General features: G+C 39.0%; 1 pseudogene; it reads right to left on the bottom strand.

The window, feature by feature from the left end:
* LOC127678129 (killer cell lectin-like receptor 4) overlaps positions 1-21962 on the bottom strand; it is a 79771-nt pseudogene continuing 57809 nt past the window's right edge.

The following is a 21962-nucleotide window of genomic DNA, read 5'->3' on the forward strand; positions in this document are numbered from 1 at the left end:
GGCAGTTTATTTGGGTTCTTTATTTAATTCTGTAAGAGTTTAAGAAAGATAAAAAAAAAAAAACATAGTCCTGGAGGCTTTGGGGAAAAGTGTGTCCAAGCACCAGAGGAGATGTGTCTTGTCTCCAGCAGGAAGGAAGAAGACTCTGCTCTGTCATGTCAGATTCCAGAGAACATTCCCAACCTCTTCCAGCTCATATCTCTGCACAGTGGACTAACTCCTGTGAACAAAACAATTATTTGTAGGCATTCACAAATTATTACCAGAAACAAATGAGGATGAGCATATTTTATTTTTTATTTATTTATTTATTTTTATTTTATTTTTTCGATATAATTTATTTACATTTCAAATGATTTCCCCTTTTCTAGCCCCCACCCCCCACTCCCCAAAAGTCCCATAAGCCCTCTTCTCTTCCCCTGTCCTCCCTCCCACCCCTTCCCAGTTCCCTGTTCTGGTTTTGCCGGATACTGTTTCACTGAGACTTTCCAGAACCAGGGACCACTTCTCCTTTCTTCTTGTATCTCATTTGATGTGTGGATTATGTTTTGGGTATTCCAGTTTTCTGGGTTAATAACCACTTATTAGTGAGTGCATACCATGATTCACCTTCTGAGTCTGGGTTACCTCACTTAGTATGATGTTCTCTAGCTCCATCCATTTGCCTAAGAATTTCATGAATTCATTGTTTCTAATGGCTGAATAGTACTCCATTGTGTAGATATACCACATTTTTTGCATCCACTCTTCTGTTGAGGGATACCTGGGTTCTTTCCAGCATCTGGCAATTATAAATAGGGCTGCTATGAACATAGTAGAGCATGTATCCTTATTACATGGTGGGGAATCCTCTGGGTATATGCCCAGGAGTGGTATAGCAGGATCTTCTGGAAGTGAGGTGCCCAGTTTTCGGAGGAACCGCCAGACTGATTTCCAGAGTGGTTGTACCAATTTGCAACCCCACCAGCAGTGGAGGAGTGTTCCTCTTTCTCCACACCCTCTCCAGCACCTGCTGTCTCCTGAATTTTTAATCTTAGCCATTCTGACTGGTGTAAGATGAAATCTTAGGGTTGTTTTGATTTGCATTTCCCTAATGACTAATGAGGTTGAGCATTTTTTAAGATGCTTCTCCGCCATCCGAAGTTCTTCAGGTGAGAATTCTTTGTTTAACTCTGTACCCCATTTTTTAATAGGGTTGTTCGGTTTTCTGGAGTCTAACTTCTTGAGTTCTTTATATATATTGGATGTTAGCCCTCTATCTGATGTAGGATTGGTGAAGATCTTTTCCCAATTTGTTGGTTGCCGATCTGTCCTCTTGATGGTGTCCTTTGCCTTACAGAAACTCAGTAACCTTATGAGGTCCCATTTGTCAATTCTTGCTCTTAGAGCATACGCTATTGGTGTTCTGTTCAGAAACTTTCTCCCTGTACCGATGTCCTCAAGGGTCTTCCCCACTTTCTTTTCTATTAGCTTCAGAGTGTCTGGCTTTATGTGGAGGTCCTTGATCCATTTGGATTTGAGCTTAGTACAAGGAGACAAGGATGAATCAATTCGAATTGTTCTGCATGCTGACCTCCAGTTGAACCAGCACCATTTGTTGAAAAGGCTATCTTTTTTCCATTGGATGTTTTTAGCCTCTTTGTCGAAGATCAAGTGGCCATAGGTGTGTGGGTTCATTTCTGGATCTTCAATCCTGTTCCATTGATCCTCCTGCCTGTCACTGTACCAATACCATGCAGTTTTTAACACTATTGCTCTGTAGTATTGCTTGAGGTCAGGGATACTGATTCCCCCAGATTTTCTTTTGTTGCTGAGAATAGTTTTAGCTATCCTGGGTTTTTTGTTCTTCCAGATGAATTTGATAATTGCTCTTTCTAACTCTGTGAAGAATTGAGTTGGGATTTTGATGGGTATTGCATTGAATCTGTATATTGCTTTTGGCAAAATGGCCATTTTAACTATATTGATTCTACCGATCCATGAGCATGGGAAGTTTTCCCATTTTTTGAGGTCTTCTTCCATTTCCTTCTTCAGAGTCTTGAAGTTCTTGTCATACAGATCTTTCACATGTTTGGTAAGAGTCACCCCAAGATACTTTATACTGTTTGTGGCTATTGTGAAGGGGGTCATTTCCCGAATTTCTTTCTCAGTCTGCTTATCCTTTGAGTACAGGAAGGCCACTGATTTGCTTGAGTTGATTTTATAACCTGCCACTTTGCTGAAGTTGTTTATCAGCTGTAGGAGCTCTCTAGTGGAGTTTTTTGGGTCACTTAGGTAGACTATCATGTCGTCTGCAAATAATGATAGTTTGACTTCCTCCTTTCCAATTTGTATCCCTTTGACCTCCTTATGTTGTCAAATTGCCCGAGCTAGTACCTCAAGTACAATATTGAAAAGATAAGGAGAAAGGGGGCAGCCTTGTCTGGTCCCTGATTTCAGTGGGATTGCTTCAAGTTTCTCTCCATTTAGTTTGATGCTGGCTACCGGTTTGCTGTATATTGCTTTTACTATGTTTAGGTATGGGCCTTGAATTCCTGTTCTCTCCAAGACTTTAAGCATGAAAGGATGCTGAATTTTGTCAAATAATTTTTCAGCATCCAATGAAATGACCATGTGGTTTTGTTCTTTGAGTTTGTTTATGTAGTGGATTGCATTGATGGATTTCCGTATATTGAACCAACCCTGCATTCCCGGGATAAAGCCTACTTGATCATGGGGGATGATCGTTTTGATGTGTTCTTGGATTCGGTTGGCAAGAATTTTATTGAGTATTTTTGCATCGATGTTCATAAGGGAAATTGATCTGAAGTTCTCTTTCTTTGTTGGATCTTTGTGTGGCTTTGGTATCAGCGTAATTGTGGCTTCGTAGAAGGAATTGGGTAGTGTTCCTTCTGTTTCTATTTTGTGGAATAGTTTGAAGAGTATTGGTGTTAACTCTTCTTTGAAGGTCTGGTAGAATTCTGCACTGAAACCATCTGGTCCTGTGCTTTTTTTGGTTGGAAGACTTTCTATGACTCCTTCTATTTCTTTAGGCATTATGGGACTGTTTAGATGGTCTAGTTGGTCCTGATTTAATTTTGGTATTTGGTATCTGTCAAGGAAATTGTCCATTTCCTCCAGATTCTCCAGTTGTGTTGAGTACAGGCTCTTGTAGTAGGATCTGATGATTTTTTGGATTTCCTCAGTTTCCGTTGTTATATCTCCCTTTTCATTTCTAAGTTTGTTAATTTGGATACTTTCTCTGTGCCCTTTGGTCAGTCTGGCTAAGGGTTTATCTATCTTGTTGATTTTCTCAAAGAACCAGCTCCTGGTTTTGTTGATTTTTTGTATGGTTCTCTTTGTTTCTACTTGATTGATTTCGGCCCTGAGTTTGATGATTTCCTGCCTTCTCCTCCTCCTGGGTGAAATAGCTTCTTTTTGTTCTAGGGCTTTCAGGTGTGTCATTAAGCTGGTAATGTATGCTCTCTCCATTTTCTTTTTGGAGGCACTCAGGGCTATGAGTTTTCCTCTTAGCACTGCTTTCATTGTGTCCCATAGATTTGGGTATGTTGTGTTTTCATTTTCATTGTGTTCTAAAAAGTCTTTAATTTCTTTCTTTATTTCTTCCTTGACCAAGGTATCATTGAGTAGAGTATTGTTCAATTTCCACGTGTATGTGGGTTTTCTATTGTTTCTGTTGCTACTGAAGACCACTTTTACTCCATAGTGATCAGATAGGAGGCATGGGATCAGTTCGATCTTCTTATATTTGTTGAGGTCTGTCTTGTGACCAATTATATGGTCGATTTTGGAGAAGGTACCATGAGGTGCTGAAAAAAAGGTATATTCTTTTGTTTTAGGATAGAATGTTCTATATATATCTGTTAAATCTAATTGGTCCAAAGCTTCAATTAGTTTCACTGTGTCCTTGTTTAGTTTCTGTTTTCCTGATCGGTCCATTGAGGAAAGTGCAGTGTTGAAGTCACCCACAATTATTGTGTTAGGTGCAATGTGTGCTTTGAGTTTTAATAAAGTTTCTTTTATGAAAGAGGGTGCCCTTGCATTTGGAGCATAGATGTTCAGGATTGAGAGTTCTTCTTGTTGTATTTTTCCTTTGACCAGCAAGAAGTGTCCCTCAGAGTCTCTTTTGATGACTTTGGGTTGAAAGTCAATTTTATCTGATATTAAAATGGCTACTCCAGCTTGTTTCCTGAGACCATTTGCTTGTAAAATTGTCTCCCAGCCTTTTACTCTAAGGTAGTGTTTGTCTTTGACCCTGAGGTATGTTTCCTGTAAGCAGCAAAATGTAGGGTCCTGTTTACATATCCAGTCAGTTAGTCTGTGTCTTTTTATTGGGGCATTAAGTCCATTGATGTTAAGAGATATTAAGGAATAGTGATTGTTACTTCCTATCATTTTTGACGTTATTTTTTAAATTTGATTGCTTAACTTCTTTTGGGTTTGATGAAAGGTTTCTATCTTGCTCTTTCCAGGGTGAAGTTTCCCTCCTTTTATTGGTGTTGTCCTCCTATTATCCTTTTTAGGGCTGGGTTTGTGGATAGATATTGGGTAAACTTGGTTTTGTCGTGGAATATCTTAGTTTCTCCATCTATGGTGATTGAGAGTTTTGCTGGATATAGTAGTTTTGGTTGGCATTTGTGTTCTCTTAGAGTCTGCATGAGATCTGCCCAGGACCTTCTAGCCTTCATAGTCTCAGGTGAAAAGTCTGCTGTGATTCTGATAGGTCTTCCTTTATATGTTACTTGGCCTTTTTCTCTTACTGCCTTTAATATTCTTTCTTTGTTTAGAACATTTGGTGTTTTGATTATTATGTGACGGGAAGTATTTCTGTTCTGGTCCAGTCTGTTTGGAGTTCTGTAGGCTTCTTGTATATTAATGGGCATCTCTCTCTTTAGGTTAGGGAAGTTTTCTTCCATAATTTTATTGAAGATATTTGCTGGCCCTTTAAGTTGTAAATCTTCACTCTCATCTATGCCTATAATCCTTAGGTTTGGTCTTCTCATTGTGTCCTGGATTTCCTGGATATTTTGGGTTACAAGCTTTTTGCATTTTGCATTTTCTTTAACTGTTGAGTCCATGGTTTCTATGGAATCTTCAGCATCTGAGATTCTTTCTTCTATTTCTTTTATTCTCTTGTTGATGTTTGCATCTCTGTCCCCTGATTTCTTCCCAAGGCTTTCTATCTCCAAAGTTGTCTCCTTTTGAGTTTTCTTAGTTGTTTCTACTTTTGATTTTAGATCCTGGATGGTTTTGCTTAGGTCCTTTACGTGCTTGTTTGTGCTTTCCTGTAATTCTTTAAGAGATTTTTGTGTTTTCTCTTTCATGACCTCAGCCTGTTGACCAAGGTTCTCCTGTATTTCTTTAAGAGATTTTTGTGTTTCGTCTTTCATGACCTCAGCCTGTTGACCAAAGTTCTCCTGTATTTCTTTAATTGTTTTTTGCATTTCCTCCTTGTTGGCTTTTGTATTCTCCTGGATTTCTTTCAATGATTTTTGTGTTTCCCTTGCAAGGGCTTCTAACTTTTGATCCATTTTCTCCTGAAATTCTTTAAGTATGTCCTTCATGTGTTCCTGTACCAGCATCATGACCAGTGATTTTAAATCCAAATCTTGTTTTACTGGTGTGATGGGGTATCCAGGACATGCTGGTAGAGGAGAATTGGGTTCAGATGTTGCCATATTGCCTTGATTTCTGTTAGTGACGTTCCTGCGTTTGCCTTTTGCCATCTAGCTCTCGCTGGTGTTACTTGGTCTTGTCAATGCTGGACTCACCAGTGCAAGCTGCCCCTTCCCCGTTGGCCTCTGGTGCACAGCTTACACCCTGCACTGCCTGTAGACAGGGTGCTGCTGTCCAGGCTGTTCAGATCCTGAAGCAGGCACCTGAAGGCTCCAGCTGGGGCCTGCTGGGTTCACTGGAGCACACTGACTTCTCCCAGCTGGCTGCCCGGAAGCCCCCGCTAGCCTCTTGAGGGACCTGGAGATGTGGTGTGGCCGCCCAGGCTGATCTTAAGCAGAGAGAGTTGAGCTGGGGGCTTCTACCTGAGGCCTTGCCCCAGTTTGTGTCTGTGGACCAGATGGGGCCCGTGTGCCCTCCCAGGGAGCGCCGAAGGTGTATGGTGCTGTGACCTCCCCTGTGCTCCACTCACTCTGCTAGGCAGCCGTTTCCCTGATCGGGCTGGCGCACACAAGGTTAGCCTGGTCGCCCAGGCCCTGAGTCCAGGCAAAAGCCTGGGAGGCCAAGGTTCGAGCAAAGTTCCCCTAGGGCTATGACTGTTAATTGGGTCTGCCAGGTGACCCGGATGGCCGGCGTGCGCGTCCGCGCTCCCCGAAAGCACCTGGAGAGTCTGTTGTGCTAACAACCTCCTGGGCGGGTTGACTCACAGATGGTCCACCAAGCCGCCCAGTTCTTGGGGTCAGTCCTGTGCCTTTTGGGGCCTAGACCCCCGTTTTGTTAGCCTCAGGCTATGCTTGCTAGCTGTCTCTGCCCTCCCGAGCACTCTGGGTCCTGTAGGCAAGATGGAGGCGCGTGCGCCGGCCAGGGCAAAAAAACCTCCTGGCTGGGTTGGCACCCCGATGGTCACCCGAATGGCCCAGGGCCTGGGTGCAGGCCAACGACCGTCGGGCTCAGACCCCTGCGGTGTTGGCCTCGGATTATGTTTGTGTACCTCAGTCTGTCCGATCTCTGAAGTCCGTGATCAAGATGGAGGTGAGTCTCTCCTGACTGGCGGGAAGCCGAGTTCTGAAGTGGCTTCTGTGCAGCGAAAGGCTCCGCAGAGCCGCAGCGGTTTGCCGCCCGGCTGGTCAGCGAAGGTCAGTGGTCGTGGGCGCAGGGCCTAACTGGACCCTGTGTCGCCTTGGTTCCACCGCTGATGGCCCTTCAGCTGGAGCAGCCACTGCTGCCGCCGCCGCCGCTGCCGCTGCCGCCGAATCCCCTGAGCATATTTTATTTTTACCTTTAACTCTTTTTTAGCAAATATTATTTTTTGTTTTGTTTTTTATTCTTTTTTCTTTTTTATGGATTATTCTATTTATTTACATTTCAAATGTTATCCCCCTTCACAGTTTCCCCTCCACAAAGCCTTTATCCCCTCTTTCTCCCCCTGCCTCTATGAGGAAGCTCCCCCACCCACCTGCTCATGTCTCAGTGCCCTAGCATTCCCCTACACTGAGTCATCAAGCTTCCACAGGACCAAGGTGTTGCCCCCCCCCACACTGATGCCAGATAAAGACATCCTCTGTGACATATGCAACTGGAGCCATTGGTCCATCTATGTGTATTCTTTGGTGGGTGGTCTAGTCCCTGGGGACTTTGGGGAATCTGGTTGGTTGATACTGTTGTTCTTCATATGGTGTTGCAAGCCCCTTCAATTCCTTCAGTCCTTCCCTTAACTCCTCCATTGGGATCCCTGCACTCAGTCTGATTGTTGGCTGCTTACATCCAGATCTGTATTGGTTAGGCTCTGGCAGAGCCACTCAGGAGACAGTTATACCAGGCTCCTGTCAGTAATTGCTACTTGGCATCAACAATAGTCTCTGGGTTTGGTGTCTGCATATGAGATAGATCCCTAGGTGGTGCAATCTCTAGTCTCTGATCCACTCTTTGTCCCTGTATTTCCTTTTGACAGGAACAAATCTGTATTATTATTTTTGAGATGGGTGGGTGGTATCTTCCCTCAACCGAGGGACACGCGTATCTTTTGGATATGGTCTCTAGAGGCTCTATGTCTTCTTTGTTATGTATTTCAGCTAATATCATCCCTGTTGTGTCCTGGGAACCTCTTGGGTCCCTTGGCACCTGGAACTTTCTAGTGGCTACCCCCAGTTCCCTATGCCCCATTACTACACATCTCTGTTCAAATTCCTGACCCTCTGCACTTCTACCCTGTCTCCTCTTCCATCTGATTCTGCCCCCCTTTTCCTTCCTCCTCCTCTTTCCATCCCAGATCTCTCCTTCCCTGTCTCCTGTGATTATTTTCTTCCCCCTTCTGAGTAGGACTGATGCATCCACACTTTGATCTTCCTTCCTCTTGGGTTTTATATGGCCTGTGAGTTATATTGTGAGTGTTCCAAGCTTTATTGGTTAATATCCACTTATCAGGAAGTACATACCATGTGTGTTCAATCCTCACTCAGGATGATATTTTCTAGATCCATCCATTTGCCTAAGAATTTCATGAATTTATTGTTTTTAATAGCTGAGTAGTATTCAATTATGTAAATTTACCACATTTTCTGTATCCATTCCTCTGTTGAAGGAGATCTAGGTTTTTTTCTAGCTTTTGGCTATTATAAATAAGGCTTCTACGAATATAGCAGGTATCCTTGTTATATGTTGGATCATGTTTTGGGTATATTCTCAAGAGTGATATGGCTGGGTCCTCAGGAAGAACTATTTTCAATTTTCTGTGGAACTGCAAATCTGATTTCCTTAGTCGTTGTACCAGCTTGCAATCCCAGCAGCAATGGAGGAGTGTTCCTCTCTCATCACAACCTAGTCAGCATCTGCTGTCACCTGAGTTTTTGATCTTCATATAAGTTTGTATGGTTTGAGGTGGAATCTCAGGGTCGTTTTGACTTGCATTTTCCTGAAGATTAAGGATGTTGAACATTTGTTTAAGTGCTTCCCAACCATTCAATATTCCTCAGTTGAAAATTCTTTGTTTATCTCTGAACCACATTTTGAAAGAGTTATTTGATTTTCTGGAGTCTAACTTCTTGAGTTCTTTGTATATTTTCAGTATTAGCCATCTATCAGATGGTTGGTTGGTAAACATCTTTTCCCAATTAGTGGGTTGCCGTTGTAGTGAAAATTGCCACCTTACCAAAAGCAATATGCAGATTCAAAGTAATCCCCCATCAAAATCCCAACACAATTCTTCACAGAGATAGAAAGAACAATTCTCAACATCACATGGGATAACAACAACAACAACAACAACACAAGGAAAAACAAAAACCATTCTCAACTATAAAAGAACTTTTGGGGGAATTACCATCCCTGACCTCAAGATATACTACAGAGCAATAGTGATAAAAACTGCAACAAGCAGGTTGATCAATGGAATAGAATTGAAGACCCAGAAATGAACCCACACACCTATGGTCACTTGATCTTTGACCAAGAATCCAAAATCTCGAGTGGAAAAAAGACAGCATTTTGGACAAATGATGAAGGTTAAACTGGTGATCAACATGTAGAAGAATACAAATTGATACATTCTTATCTTCTTGCTCAAAGCTCATCAAGGACCTCTACACAAAACCAGTTATGCTTAATCTAATAATAGAAAAGAAAGTGGGAAAGAACCTTGAACACATTGGCACAGGGGAAAATTATTTGAACAGAACATTAATTTTTCTTTCTCTAAGATCTACAATTGACAAATGGAGCCTCATAAAATTGAAAAGCTTCTGTAAGGCAAAGAAAACTGTTAATAGGAGAAAGTGGCAACTTACCTTTAAATCTTGTTGGCAAGTCAATCAGAAAACTTACACAGTCTCTTCTCACAAATACAGGAGTGGTAGCTGTCACATTTACTATTTTCTAGTCTTGTTTTAGATAAGAACATACATCCTTCATCCTTTGCATTGTATTTCATTATGTTCAAGGCACTGAAGAACAAAAACAATAATGGGTAACTGTTTAACATTGAACATTCACTGAAATAAGTCAGGACATTAAAAATTTCATTGGCCATAATATACAGAATATGGAACTATAAATCATAAATGCATCACCAAAATATTTTCATTCCTCTAAGCTCATAAAAAGAAATGGTCTCTATATTACATAAAAAAAATCTCCATCTTATTTTACACTCACAATTTTTTGTTCAGCAGGTAAAATGGATTTTCAATGTTTCCAAAGATTTATTTAAGCTAAACCTTCTTTCACATTGATATTTTGTCAATAAAAATGTTAGGGTGATAGTAAATCAGATGTGTGCGGCACAGAGAACAAGGTCTTACATGTTTATGTTTGAAAGAGAAAGGGGAGATTTGAAATTTAATCATACGTGAGGGCTCATAACTAATGTTTTCGACTGTTTTCCTTTCTTCCTGCCCCCCTCACAATGAAGCTGAGACTTCATAGTAATCTACTGAATTTTCTGTATGTGACACAACTCTGATTTCTGCAAGAAGTTATATTAGAAGCCTTTCTGTTAAAAAATGCAGCTAAATAAAAAAAACAGAATTAGAACACACAGCAAATTATCACTAAAACAGAAAGATTGTGAGTTCTGGTACAGCCTGGGCTACATAGCAAAGTACAAAGTAAAAAAGATAATTATTTTAATAATTAATAATTAAGTTCCAGTTGTATAAAAAAATCAGATTATATTTCAGGGTGAGATGTTAGCATGAGTGGGACAAAAATCTCAGATGGTCACAGAAGCACTGTAGCCGGGTTTTTTTTCCTAGTGGAGGAAGCTGACTAAAAAATGCACTAAAAATGGACATCCTGAATGATATATCTACCCAGGCCTAGTGGTACTCCTAGTCCTGTTTTGTGGGGATGAAAATAGGAGGATCACAGTTCAAGGCTAACTTTTAACATATAGGGAGTTTGAGGCTAGTCTGAGTTAATGAGAGTCTGTCAAAGACTGAGAGAAAGAGAATTAAATTCACCCTAACTTCATGGACTGAGACTTCAAAGGGATCAGTCTTCAGCAAAGCATGTCAATGTCTTTGAATCTTTGATTTAAGATGATGAGAAATGAAATTTTCAAATTTACCAAATGTAGGAAAGTAAAACAACAACAACAACAACAACAACAACAACAAATAAATCAACCAAACAATGCAAGGTAAATGAAACTAAACTAAGTGACTTATGGAGTATATACATAACAGGTAACATTCATTAGGAAGTTTAATATATAGGAAAGTATTTTAAAGAAAACGGAACTGAGGTGATTTTCATAATTTATATTTTTAAAAAAATTAACAATCAGAAAAATGATAAATACATGGTATGGAGGCAGAAGGGTAATTCTGGGGATTCTAGGACAAAGTTGGATGAGTACTGGAAAATAAGGGACAGGAGGGAAGGGGAAGGATGGATTAACCAAAACTAAAGAGGTATAAAAAGGCCATATGGAAACCCACTAGTTAGTAAGCTTATAGTTGACCAACACAAAACACACTCTTGCTGATTTAAAGACACCTCACTTCCAGAAGATCCTGTTATGCTACTCCTGCGCATATACCCAAAAGATTCCCCAGCATGTAATAAGGATACATGTTCCACTATGTTCATAGCAGCCCTATTTATAATTGCCAGAAGTTGGAAAGAACCTAGGTATCCCTCAACAGAAGAGTGGATGCAAAAAATGTGGTATATATACACAATGGAGTACTATTCAGCCATTAGAAACAATGAATTCATGAAATTCTTAGGCAAATGGATGGAGCTGGAGAACATCATACTAAGTGAGGTAACCCAGACTCAAAAGATGAATCATGGTATGCACTCACTAATAAGTGGATATTAACCTAGAAAACTGGAATACCCAAAACATAATCCACACATCAAATGAGGTGCAAGAAGAACGGAGGAGTGGCCCCTTGTTCTGAAAAGACTCAGTGAAGCGTATAGAACAAAATCAGAACAGGGAAGTGGGAAGGGTTGGGTGGGAAAACAGGGGGAGGGAAGGGGACTGATGGGACTTTCGGGGAGTGGGGGTCCAGAAAAGGGGAAATCATTTGAAATGTAAATAAATATATCAATAAATTAAAAAAATAGAAAAAAAAGAAAAGTCAACAATTAATATAAGAGGAAAAGACATTGTCTTTAATGGTGTACCTACTAGTAAGGTGACTATACTCTTATAAACAGACTGTCACTCATATTCCTTTATGTAACTTTAATTAAACTCAATGGTCTTCACAAAAAAAGAATAAAGACTTGTGTCTGTGATTTTGTGTGTTTGCTTGTTTGTTTGGGGGCAATTTTTGTCTTTTGGGTTTTTTTATTATTTTGCTTGGTTAATAGATTTTCTTTCCCATTTTTGCTTTGTTTGTTATTGTTGTTGTTGATTTTGGGAGAGAGTGAAATAACATGAAGTTGAGTAGTTAGGAAGATAGGGAGAAAGAAGAAGAATATAGTGGGGAGGGAACCTGATCAAATTATAGTCCATGAAAAAATATAACTAAAACTATAATGCAAATTTATAAAAGAGTTACAATTATAGAAGATATGTGTTTTTAAAAGAAAACCAAAATGCAAGTCAAAGGATACCTCCAGATTAATTACTTACTGCTCAGGGAAATAACAGAGGTCCCCCATGCAGCACAGGCTATTGCTATTGCTCTTGCTTCCCATAACTACATGCTAAGGCCCTATTGCTAAAGATACTCAACATTTTGACATCAACACAAGAGAAGTCAATATCAAACCAATATTGAAATATCTTCCCTTGGGGTAGCTTTCAAAGGACTATAAGGTTCTTTTGCAGGTTACATGGAAAAAAAGATATGAGTAGTCCTATCGTGCAATGGACCTTACATGCTACAATGCATACCTGCTAGGCAAGACATATTACAGAATAAATAGATGCTTTCTTATTGTAACCATGGCCTTTATCATAAGGAAATCATGTTTGTTATTGCAATCCAAATCAAAACCCAAGATTGAGGGAGGTCAGAAGTAAGAAACTCTTAAAATCATTCTGCTAATATGTCAGGGGTTAAATTGCATTCTTAAGTTTTATAGTTGTTATGCCCTAGACCTGGGTTGCCCTTAATCTCCAGGAGAGAAGCTTCTTTTACAATGGATAGAATTTGGTGCAGGCAGAATTGGTCAAAGTGCTTAAGAGAAGAGAATATGTACTCAGCTCTAAAGGAGACATTTATATCAACTTCTTCCCCTCCTTTCCACAAGCAACACTCGGGGAACACCAGGAAAAAGGACAGAGGAAGAATATGAGACACCAAGAAGTGGAAGATCTCTGTGAAATGCAGCTTTCTGGACAAGATGATTTCTGCAAAAATGGGGCCGTGCTCTTTACATCATAAGAAATTACTATTACTAATTGACTACTACTGCAAAAGGAATATTCATTCCTTTTTGAGTGGTTTGTTACTGGTGTGTGTCCTAGCTTCAGTGAATGGCCTACAACCACGTACTTATGGACAGTTAATTATGAAGACATAGTTAGTTGGGCACATGTTAGAATTGATGCAGAGGCAGTTCCTGGATGGTGTGGAGATGACATGATCTTATTTTATGAATGTGAGAGTCTAAAAAATATTATTAATAAAGATAATCAGTGAACAGTTTTTATCAGATTATAAATAAACATAAAACTTGGAGTTTACATACCACAACATCTTGAAATGGAAGTTAGGCATACATGCATATGTATTTGTAAACAAACTGTTATATTTATAAGTAACCAACAATTATATAAGCTAATGAAAGTAAAAACATGTCAAGTGAATATGTGAGAAACTCACATTCATTGAATCTGTCATGGTGATTCATTGACTTCACACCATCTAAAGTGTACACTTTCTAGTACACTAGACATCTTAGAACACACAATCCTGAGATGTATAAAGTATTAATCCAGTTTTGGCCAGCTTCTGGACCATACATTTTCTGTCTGTATCACTTGCTCAGACACTGTGTTCTGAAACTTGTCCTTACCACTGACCTCTATAGTAAATGAGGAAAGCCATGTGAAATGAGAAAAAAACTCTTTGCACAGAATCATCCCAATTACCACAACAGTGTTAGAGTATGAAGGGTTCAGAAACTCACAGTTTAGATGGACCACTGTCAATCCATGTCCATTCCCTTTGTGTATTATCATATTTAAATCCAATCCAGTAACTGTCTGGAGTAACTTGGAATTGAAGGAAAATCTGTAAAGGACAAAACACACCTTATAATAAAAGTTCTGTTGATTTGATGAGAGGAGATTAGAACAATCAGGAAAAGTTTCCAGGATTCCTGTGTCATTGTCTGCCATCCTGTTTTCCCACTGCTCAGTCCCACCATGTTCATTTTCTAAAGTGACTTCCTATTAGAAGCACATGTAAATCAAAACTAATGCAGGTCAATAAGTTATTTAAAATAAATTTTCAGGTGTCCTGAAATACTGGGTTCATGAAATGATTTGTGACTGTGTTTCTTAGACAAAGTCTCATAATATAACCAAGCCTATTCTTGAACTCACAATCTTCCTGCTTAAGGCCCATAAAAAACATGGACTACTAAACAATTTCTTATGTGCTACAAAATTATTCAAATGTGCATTCCTGAATACTATACAAGCATATGGAAAATAATTATCTGTCTTCAAAGAAATATCATAAGGATGAAAAGTGCTATGTGGAATGCTGTGCATTGAGCTCCATGCTCCAGTGAGGAACTTTTCCTACTTCCAATCCAGAAGAGACAGAACTGAGAAAGTGGAAAGATATTTGGAAATAAGTAGAGTATCTTACACATGACATTTGAATGGTATGATGTCTAATTAAGTGACTGATTATATTTTATATTATGGGTGGGCTTAAATATAATTATGTTTATTATATCTGTGTATTTGTGTGTCTGTGTGTGTGCACACCAGCTTGTTTGGACTGGTATGGAATTACTTTTTTCCTGTTTTTTCTTGGATATAGTTATCCTCCTTGAGTTAGAGTTTTCCTTCTAGTATTTTCTATAGGGCTTGATTTGTGGAAAGATATTCTTTGAATTTGGGTTTGTGCTGAAATATCTTCTATTCTACAACTATGGTTGTTGAGAATTTTGATGAGTATTGTAGTCTAGGTTGGCATCTGCTATTTTAGAGGTTGCAATATATCTGTCTAGGACTTTCTAGTTCTTACTGTCTCTGTAAGTAGATGGGTGTAATTCTGATGTCTGCCTTTGTTAATTACCTACCCCGTTTCCCTTGCTGTTTTTAATATTCTTTCTGTTTTCTGTATATTTTTTATTTTGATTATTATGTGGAGAAGGACTTTCTTTTATGGTTCAGTCTAATTTGTGTCATATAAACTTCATTTATGTTCCCAAGCTTGTCATGCATTAGGTTAGAAGTGTTTTTTCCTACGATTTTGTTGAGAATATTTTCTGGGCTTGGAGCTGGGACTCATCAACTTCTTCTCCACCTATTATTCTTATGTTAGGTCTTTTCATCATATACCAGATTTCCTGGATGCTTTGTGTCAAGAAATTTTTAGAATTAACATTTTTTCTTCCATTATCTTCAAAGACTAAGCTAAACAAAGAATTCTCAACACATGAATCTTGAAAGGCTTAGAAGCACTCAACGAAATGTTCAAAGCCCCTCATCACTAGGAAAATGCAAATCAAAAAGATCTCTGAGATCCAGTGTTACTCCAGTCAGAATGGCTAAGATAAAAAACTCAAGTGATAGCACATGCTGGTGAGGATGTGAGGCAAGGGAAACATACCTTCATTGCTAGAGGGATTGTAACTTGTACAATCACTCTGGAAATCAATTTGGCAGTTTCTCAGAAATTTTGAATATTTCTACTTCAGGACCAAGCTTTACCACTCCTGAGAATATACCCAAAGAATGCTACACTGCCTCCAAAGAACACCTGCTCAACTATGTTAATAGTAGTTTTATTCATAATAGGAAGAAACTGAAAACAACCTAGATAGATACCCCTCAACTGAAGAATGGATGACGTAAACCTGGTACATCTACACAACAAAATACTATTCAGCCATGACAAAGTATATGAATTTTGTAGGCAGATGAATGGATCTTGACAACATCATCCTGAGTGAGAAAACCCAGTTCCAATTGGCCAAACATAGTATGCACTCACTTAAAAGTTGATATTAACCCTAAAATACAGGATGCCAGCTCTGCAGGCCACAGACTGAAAAAGGTTGGACAGGAAGGAGGGTACAAGCAAGGACGCTTAAGTCTCAATGGGAAGAGGGAATGGAGCAGTCTTGGCAGGCAAATGGAGAGGGCAAACTATGTAGGAGAGCATGAACTGAGTAGGAGAGGAGATCATGAGGGGAATGGAGGATCTGGAGTTCCAGTATGGAGAGGGGCAGAGTAGAAGGCTGGATGGCTGTGCAAATGAATGTTCACCTGGTTGGGAGGTAGGGGGCATCTCTAGGAAGAGAAAGAGACCTGGGATGGAGAGTCCCAAAGAATCAATGGGTGCATCCTTCAGTGTGACTTACAGCATTGGGCCGTATGAAGCCTGGGGAGACTATCTCCTGTGGCTTGGCAGAAGATCAAGTGGAGCTACAGAGCCACTAACCCTCCTATAAGACATTCAACCCCAAATTTATCCTGTCCACAAGAAATGCAGGAATTGTTGATAAAGCAGAGACTGGGGGAACAGTCAACCAAAAACCCGCCCAACTTGAGGCCCATCCCACGGCCAAGCACCAATCCCTGACAGCATTGATAATGCTCTCTTATGCTTGTAGTCAGGAATCTAGAATGGCTGTCCTCTGAGAGTTTCCACCTATCATCTAACTCAGACAGGTGCAGACACTCACAGGCAAACACTGGATGGATCTTCAGAACTCTTATGGAAGAATAGAAGAAAGGATTGTGGTCCCTAAGAGGATAGGAACTCCATAGGATGACCAACAGAATTAACTAACATGGAAGCTTGGGGATTTCAGAAACGGAACCACTAACCAAAGAACATACATGGGCTAAACCTAGGCCTCTCACATATGTAGCAGATGCATGGCTTGGTCTTCGTGTGGGATCCACCTGGAAGGGATCAGGGCATATCCCAAAAGCTGTTGCCTGTATGTGGAATATGTTCTTCTATTTGCACTACTTTGTCTGGCCACAGTGAGCCAGGATGCACCTATCTTCAAGGAAACCTGATGTGTCAGGGTGGAGGGATATCCACGGAAGCCTCCACCTGATCAGTGGGGAAGGACAGGGTGTATGGGGGAGGGATTGTAGGAGAGATAGACCAGTATGGGTTATTGAGTGGAATATAAAATGAATTAGTAAAATAAATAATAATAATAATAATGTTTACTGTATCAAATGGAAAATTATACTATTATTTGACATTAAAACCCTTTTAAGTTTTGTTTAAACATATATTAAATTGATGTATAAATATTCTATGGTGTTATAAGTAAGCAAAGTTTCAATGATGTTCTGAACTCATTATTCTTGAAACAAATAGTCTTTGTATTTTAAGAGATTTAATTAGAAATAATGTAAACATAAACTATCAGAATCTTGGAAACTTTGTTATTCTTTACTCATTTCCAAAGATAGGATTCATTTTTAAAAAAATAAAATTACTATGCAGTAAAAATTATAGACAGTTTCTGTGAAAATCGCAAGGGGGTTAACTGGTTAAACCATTAGTTTGCATGATTCTTATATTATTTCCATTCTGCAGACAGGTGCAGAGTTCAACTCTTGTCCTTGTTGTCACCTGATTATTTATCTCAGGCAGCTGCACTTCCCAGTTCCAAAGAGCAAACCCTATACAATGGACTTCAGAGATTTAAATGTCATTCTATAGAAATAACTGTCCATCATAGGAAGTGCTCTACCAAATTGTCTTGGCACTATGTTAGGAGCAGGAGGGAGTCACCTGAGACACTGTAACTGCACAGTTTAGTTCACATTACAGGAAAAACCTTATACAAATAAATGTAAAGGTCTTTCTGTAAAAAAACCTGAACACAGTAACTCATTATCCAACGAGTAGCAACAGAGTGTAAGAGAATAAATGGATATGTAAGAGTTGGTGGTACCAGTTCATCTTCATCATCTATCCTCAGAAGAGGTAAGCTGCAATCCTGGCAGATTTGTTTACATCCATTCCAGCTTTTGTCCATGATGAAATAATAACATTTTATGCCACAGCAGAACCAGTGTCCATCCACATGTTTGCCTGCAACAGAGAAGGTGAATGTTTTACCTATATATTTTCTGGAATTATGTTATCTGAACAATTTATTTATTAAATCTGTGTTAAACAAAGGAAAATCTCACAGGTCTCAGAGATTGAGATTCTATAATGCCCAGACCCCTGTATACCCACAATCTATGCAACATTGTTAATAACAGTAGAGATATAGAAATATTTTATGTGTCAAGCATGAATGAATAACTCGAGAAAATGTAGCACATTCACACAAAAGAATATTATTTAGCCTTTAAAGGGAAATTAATTAGCAGTGCATGATGACTTATGCCTATAACCAGAGCACTCTAAAGAGAGAGGCAAGAGGGTCACTACCTATTTGAGGCAAACCTAGGCTAATTGTGACTTCAATACCAGGCTTGGTTATACAGTGAGTTCCAAGTTACCCTGGGCTGCAGAATGACATCATGCCTCACACTGAAACCCAATGGCGAGATCCTGACCTAAGTGATGAACATGGATGAACTTGAGTATAGTGTGCAAAGTGAGCCACACCAGGCCTAGGACCACACAGTAGAAATAAAGACAAATAGCCAATCACTGGATGAAAATGAAGAGGCAGGCTTTCCGGAAAAGACAGGAAGAGGAGGCGAGGAAGAAGAGTTGAAGGAGACTGCTGACAAAGGAGGACAGAGGGAGAGATGCTGGAAAGATGATGGAGCAGATGTGCATGTCCTGGAGAAACTGCAAGTAGCAGGGATTTCATAGCTGGGATAGAAAGTGGTGTAGAGGCATATCTTCCCAACATATGAGTGCATTTTATAAATATATAAGTGAGTTGTGTTTTCCTTGCATAGACTTATTGTGGCTGGAGGTTTACAGAAACATCACATGGTATGATTCTATGAAGATCAGGATTCTAAAACAGCCAAGTTCTATGATGCAAAGTCTTGTGATATATCAGTTGCTGGATGTCAGTCTATGAGCACTTGCTACTCAGAGGCAGTTAAACTGATGACAAAATTCTAGATCTGCAGTAATCCATTGTGATCACACTGGTCCGCTTAGCATTGTGACATGGTCTATGTTAAATGCTCTTACCTTAAGAGAAATAAGAGACATACAAGAGAGATTTGGATGTAGTCTCCTGATTGTGGCAATGCCTTCAGTGTCATGCCACATGCTTAAATCTGTCAAGCTGAAGACATTAAAATGTGTGTAGTTAGTGTAACAAGAGCACCTCAATAGTATTTTTTTGCTTAGTGAGGTGCTGGGGATGGATATACTCTATTAATAAACTTTATCTCCAATGTTTTCTTTTCTGTAAAAAGGTATTATTTTGTAGCTCAGGCTGGCATTGAATTTCGTGTGCTGTCCAGATTGTCCTGAAGGTTATAATCTACCTCCCTCAGACTCCTAATCACAGGGATGAAATCATTTATAGATGAAGAAGTTATTTTAAAATAATGACCAGACTCTTTTTCCTGAGTCTGGAATACTTCAATGATATTTTTGGACCCTTTTTACTTTTCCTGTCAAATATTTTATAATGTAGCTATTTTAATGATAATAGACCTAGCATAATGAGGAACATTACCCACTACTAATACAGCACAGTGAGATTATACACAAGAACTTTTTGTAAACTTTAAATCCTGAAGAAAATAATGACAATTGATAAACTGTGTCAGTTAAAGATGACTGGTCAGGATGAAAATTAAGAAAGGTTACTTGTGACACTTGATATTTTTATCTTTCCAGCCTAATTCACTGTGTCACTGACAGAGTTACAATGTGTGCACAGCATGGTGAGGCCCCCATGTCTGTTCCAGGGTGGGTTCGTTTGTTACACACAGACCAACTCTCTGAGAACAAGTCATATGGAAAACACACACACACACACACACACACACACACACAGAATAAATTTTCTGAATGAATCCATATAAATGTTCATTTTAGAGTAAGTGTTTGGTAGATGCATTCTTACTAAAAGCTATCACATTCTGTCAGCAACAGTGTTAGAGATTCAGATTTTCCAGTATAGCACAAGGACCCGAATTCTTGGGCGTGCTGACTTGTGATTCCATCTTCTGGGACCAGTAGGAGACAGAAAGTTCCCTAAGTACTATCATCTATAAGATTCTCCTAGTCCAAAGAGTAATTTCTAGGCTTCTAGGACCTGAGACAAGTTAAAGAAACCCCAGACCATTAACTCACACATCAACAGCATCATAAGTGATACTTGACTTCAAAGATTTGGGAAGGAAAGAACAATAGAAAATAATGGAATTCTTTTTTCAAGATCCCCCTTTACCTCTGTGCTCTTAGCAATCCAAAACAATCTTGGTTTCCCCGTGGCATCTGTTCTGTTGCCTGTTGGTGTCCAGAAGATTTTTGTAGGAATCACATTGTATAGACTTATTTGTCAGCATCTCTTCCTTTAAATAACTTTGATTTTTCATGGTGCTGTAGTTATAGTGGAGGTTGTTTAAAGTTGCCTGCAGTTCATGTTTTTCTTGACTATACTGAAAAACTAAAGTTAGTAGCAGAAATAACATCAAAAAGACTCATAAGGAGTATATTGAAATTTAAGATTAGAGAAAAAAACTTCATGTTGACAACCAATACATGTCGTTACTTGAGTTCCTACTTTAACATTTGTAAATCAGCACTTCAATGAACTCACTGTACAAATAGTAACAGTAATATTCTCTATATGTAAGTTGAATATAAAGTAAATAATACAGCTCTATAAAATTGTTATAGAATATTCTTTATGCTGGAAGTAACTTCTAATTACTTAATTTTTACAGCATACACAAATAAATACCTAAGTAAAATATTCAGTGAATACATAACCCACAATGAAAATTTGAACTAAAAGAATGATCAGAACTGGCATAATTCTTGTTAGAGCACATGGAAATCAAAATATCCACATATATAAGTATGTTTAAGCACAGCCTGGAAGTGATATTCTGTATATGTGTGAAGGAATCCAATAAAGTTGGATTAAAAATTTAAAATTTTATGTCTTTTTACAGATGCCTTTTTGCTTAACCATGGACTCAATATATGTTGAGGCATAATGAAAGGAAGGTTATCATTTTTTTTTTGCACAGCTGTTCATCTCAGAATATTTATCTAAGTTCACAATTACCTGAGTTAAAAAAAAGCTGGTTATCAACAACTCCTTAGAAGAAACATAACAAAGACTAAGGAAGCACCAGGCAACTAACAGCAGTCCCACAGCTGACAGATTAGGTATGTAAGAGAACATGACATTGCAGCAAGTCAGGGGAAAATGTTAAAGTCCAGAGACTCTGGATCATCCCCTTATTATAGGCAGGATGATGGACAGAGCATGTAACTTCACAGTTCCTATCTAAAGCTATTCCTTAATCAAAAGCTGAAAGTAGATATGTATCATTTACTCACTGTTTGTCATCAACACTGCAACAATTACCAGCCGAAGGGAACAGAGGATTCCAAGAGTTATCACAATGAGCTGCCATGGGACTGAACATTCTTAAATCAACAAAACCAAGCAAGAAAATCATCAACATGAAAAGAGCACATCTCAATATGAATTACAAATTTTATAGCATGGAAACAGGGGAAAATTTTGCACAAGTCAATGATGCAAACATATTGAAAATGTAATGTCAAAATTGTACATTTCTCCCCAAAACGGACCCATTGTAGTTCACAAAATTTGAACCTATTTCTGCTTTGGCTTTATATTGTGACTCCTCCTGACTCAACCTAGGAGGAGCTGGATGACAGGAATGTGCTTTCACCCAGTGATACAGGAATAAAAGCACATTTTACAGAGGGCTTTGGAGGCATAGTTACAATCTAAGTACAAGATACAGAACTGGAGCATGCAGTCCAGTAAAGAAGATAACTGAGGATGGAGAGGAAGAAAATAGGGATGGATGTTCTTGAAAACTGGTAAAGAACTAAAGTTGCTCTGGACCTGACTATATACATCTCCATCCTTTAAAGGTCTGATAAGTCAATGATCTCTTTTTTCCTGTAAGTTAGAATTTGTTCTATATAATAGTAAATATTTTGCCATATCTAAGGCATTTGGAATCTGAA

This window comes from Apodemus sylvaticus, chromosome 2 (genome assembly GCF_947179515.1).
Source record: "Apodemus sylvaticus chromosome 2, mApoSyl1.1, whole genome shotgun sequence".
NCBI lineage: Eukaryota > Metazoa > Chordata > Mammalia > Rodentia > Muridae > Apodemus > Apodemus sylvaticus.